The sequence below is a fragment of the Phacochoerus africanus genome, chromosome 16, assembly GCF_016906955.1.
Source record: "Phacochoerus africanus isolate WHEZ1 chromosome 16, ROS_Pafr_v1, whole genome shotgun sequence".
Classification (NCBI taxonomy): Eukaryota; Metazoa; Chordata; class Mammalia; order Artiodactyla; family Suidae; genus Phacochoerus; species Phacochoerus africanus.
This window is the reverse complement of record NC_062559.1, coordinates 31109865-31114253: the sequence shown is the minus strand read 5'-3', so window position 1 is coordinate 31114253 and position 4389 is coordinate 31109865. Positions and strand designations below refer to the sequence as shown.

The following is a 4389-nucleotide window of genomic DNA, read 5'->3' as shown; positions in this document are numbered from 1 at the left end:
ATGTCTATATATATATTTTTTATCTGTTTCTCACTAGCAAAGACTCCTGACCCTAGCAGGAGTTGAATGCATGTTTATGAAAGAAAGGCGAAATTAATGAAAGTCAAAATTAATATCAAGTGAGATTTAATACATCCATGTTGTTGCAAATGGCAGGATTTCTATCTCTGTCATGGGCTTATAATATCCTACTATGTGTGTTGAACCTTGTGTGTATCACATCTTTTTTGGTGCACTTTTTAAAATGTTAGGTTAGTTTCAGGTATACAGCAAAGTGAATCAAAATCTATAGAATGCTTCGCAAATTTGCCTGTCATCCTTGAACAGGGGTCATGCTAATCTCCTCTGTATCATTTCAATTTTAGTATATGTGCAGCTGAAGCAATCACTGTATTATATATTCTTTACCCATTCATTTGTTGATGGAAACCTAGGTTGTTTCCTTATTTTGGATATTTTTAACAAGGCTGTGGTGAATGTGAGAGTGCAGATATATTTTTGATATCCTCTTTTCATTTCCTCGGAGAGTACCCAGAAGTGAATTGCTGGATCATATGGTAGTTCTATTTTTATATTTATTTTATTTATTTTATTATTTTTTTTAATAGCTGCACCTGTGGCCTGTGGAAGTTCCTAGGCTAGGGGTAAAATTTGGAACTACAGCTGAGGCCTATGCCATAACCATGGAACACCAGATCCAAGATGCATCTGCAACCTATGCCACAAGCTTTCACCCTTTCCAGATTCTAAACCCACAGAGACAATGTTGGGTCCTTAACTTGCTGAGCCACTATGGGATCTCCACTATAATTCTTTTAATAATTTCCCCTATAGGTCTTTCTAATATTTTTTCCTACAGGTCCTTTCTAATTCTTAATCTTGTGTATATATATATATATATATATAATGTATATAATATAGAAATATTAATACATTGCATATAATGTATTAATATTCTTAATTATTCTTGACTATACAGACCTTATTTTATAGATTTTTTTAAAAATTCTATTGGAGTATAATTGACTTACAATATTGTGTTAGTTTCAGGTGTACTGCAAAGTGAATCAGTTATACATACACATATATCCATTCTTTTTTCAGATTCTTTTCCTATGTAGGTTATTACAGATAATTGAGTAGATTTCCCTATTCTATACAGTAGGTCCTTGTTATTTACCTAATTTATATATAGTATTAATGTATATATTGAGCCCAACCTCCTAATTTATCCCTCCCCTCCACATTTCACATTTGGTAACCAAACGATTTTGAAATTTTTGAGTCTATTTCTGTTTTGTGAATAAATTCTTTTGTATCATTTTTATTAGATTACACATATTAATGATATCACATGATATTTCTATTTCCTCTGTATGGCAGATTTCACTTGGTATGATAACCTCTGTGCCCATCTGTGTTGCTGCAAATGGCATCATTTCATTCTGTTTTATGGCTGAATAATATTCCATTGTATGTATGTACCATATCTTCTTCATCCATTCCTCTGTTGATAGACATTTAGTTTACTTCCATGTGTTGACTATTGTGAATAGAACTGCAGTGAGCATTGGTTGCATGTATCTTCTCCAATTATGATTTTCTCTGGATAGATGCCCAAGAATGTGATTGCTGGATCATATGGTAGTTCTGTTTTTAGTTTTTTAAGGAACGTCCACATTTTTCTCCATAGGGTTGCAACAATTTACATTTCCACAACGTAGAAGAGTTCCCTTTTTTTCCATACCCTCTCCAAAACTTATTGTTTTAATGATGGCCCTTCTGACTGATGTGAGGTGATGTAAGTCATTGTAGTTTTGATTTGCATTTCTCTACTAATTAAAAATGTTGAGCATCTTTTCATGTGCTTTTTGGCCATTTTATGTCTTCTTGGAGAAATGCCTATTTAGGAATTCTGACCTATTTTATAGATAGTTATTTTGTTTTTGTTTTTGTCTTTTTGCCACTTCCTGGGCCGCTCCCACAGTATATGGAGGCTCCCAGGCTAGGGGTCTAATCGGAGCTGTAGCCACCGGCCTATGCCAGAGCCACAGCAACATGGGATCCGAGCTGCATCTGCAACCTAAACCACAGCTCACAGCAATGCCAGATCCTTAACCCACTGAGCAAGGCCAGGAATCGAACCCACAACCTCATGGTTCCTAGTCGATTCGTTAACCACTGAGCCACAACGGGAACTCCTTTATAGATTGTTTTCAAAGATTTATCATTGGATTTACTATTTCTGTCTGTTTTTATATAGAGATTTTTATTTTTTTCCATTAGAGATGGTTTACATTGTTCTGTCAGTTTTCTACTGTACAGCATGGTGACCCAGTTACACATACATGTATACATTCTTTTTTTAATTTCTATCTTTTAAAAGATCCTTTGTCCATCTTTAAGTCTGTTTATCAGTCTAAAATATTGTCTTTTTAAAAGTTTCTTAAAATTAATGCCATCTTCTTACTTCTTTAATCTTTTAGTTTTATTAATAAAGCCAGTCTAAGGCTACACATTGCCCTCTGAGTACAGCTTTTCCTCTGTTAGATTCAAATGTTCATTTGTGCTGTAGTTAGTTTGTAATCTCACTTCTGATTTCTTTTATTGAATGATTTTCCAGGAGTATGTTTCTTAGACTTTAATCACTATCTTATTACTTTTTAAAGATATATAAATCAATTACTTATATCTATACTAGTAATGAACAATGTTTAAAATAGCATCAAAAACGTAAGATATTATGAGACAGCTCTCTATTCATCTTTCTCCCTTTTGCATATTTCACCAGTGCAGACACTGCTCTTGTTCTGAACCATCTTTTCAGGTGTGCTTGTGTCACAAAAAACATTGGAAGACAGAGTTAGTGCCTTTCTATAGAGCAAAGGGAAGGCTTGATTATTGATCACTGTACAATGTTTAGGTATTTATTTATTTATTTAGTCTTTTTAGGGCCACACCCATGGCATATGGAAATTCCCAGGCTGGGGTGGAATCAGAGCTGTAGCTGCTGGCCTTTGCCACAACCACAGGAATTCAGGAACTGAGCCACATCTGCAACCTACACCACAGCTCATGGCAATGCTGGATCCTTAACCCACTGAACGAGGCCAGGGATTCAACCTCTATCTTCATGGATAGTAGTCAGATTCCTTCCCACTGAGCCATGGTGGGAACTCCAATGTTTAGGTCTTTAAACTTATGGAGTTATCACATGATTATTTTTTTTCTATCTCCCCATAGGAATTGGGATTTGGAGAAGTGGTGCAAATGCTAATACCCTGGCTAGTGCTATTGCTGTGAAAAAAAAGCTGTCATTTGTCTCTGACCTAGAATTCAACTGTCTTCTGCCAGCACCCAATGTAACTATGGCAGGCTAACTTGTTATCTTGCAAATAGGGTAACATTTCAGAAATTTCATAGTTATTGACAAAAATATTTAGGAATAGATCAAATAATGTATAAGAGCTTTACATTCAAATTATAAATATCACTGATATTAAGGAAAAAAACTAAATAGAGATAATATTACTGATTGAGAGTCAATATTTTTATCCATTCTTACTATATTAGTATATGGAGTCAATGAAATCTTATTCAGAACTTTAGCAGGTTATTTTCAAGAGATTTGACAGGTTATTCTAAAATTTACATGGTAATTCAGAGGATTATAAAGTCAAAGCAGTTTTTAAAAGGAACACTGTTGGAGGACATGTACCATATGATTTCTAGAATTAAGATAAACTACAGTTATGGCGTGTAGTATCTAGGTAACACCAGGAAAACAAGTTGATGGAACAGAATAGAAAGCCCAGAAATAGACCAACAGATTTATGGTCCTTTGATTTTGAATGAAACTGGCAAATTATTTGAATGTGGAAAGGAAAGTCTTTTCAACACTTAGTGCTGGAATAACTGGATGTCAGTATGAAAAAAATTCAATCAAGGAGTTTCTGTCATGGCACAGTGGAAATGAATCCAACTAGGAACCATGAGGTTGTAGGTTCGATCCCTGGCCTTGTTCAGTGGGTTAGGATCCAGTGTTGACATGAGCTATGGTATAGGTCACAGATGTGGCTCAGATCTGGCATTGGTGTGGCTGTGGCATAGGCCAGCAGCAACAGCTCCTATTAGACCTCTAGCCTGGGAACCTTCATATGCCGTGGGTGTGGCCTTAAAAAAAGACAAAAACACCAAAAAAAAAAAGGAAAAAAAGTCAATCATGATCTCTTTCTCACTCCATACATAGAAAGAACAATTTGAGATAGATTATAGATATAAATTTAAAATAGAATTTCTTGAAGAAAACACAGAAGCCCAGTTTTGTTACTTCAAATTAGGCAAAGATTTCTTGGACAGGCTGCAATAAACACAAACCATAACACTTAA

General features: G+C 35.0%; 1 non-coding gene across 1 annotated transcript; it reads right to left on the bottom strand.

The window, feature by feature from the left end:
* Positions 1 to 282: 282 nt before the first annotated feature.
* LOC125117832 (U6 spliceosomal RNA) lies at positions 283 to 389 on the bottom strand. Its single transcript, XR_007132739.1, has one exon. It is a non-coding gene; the product is annotated as a U6 spliceosomal RNA (small nuclear RNA).
* Between the last annotated feature and the right edge of the window lie 4000 nt (positions 390 to 4389).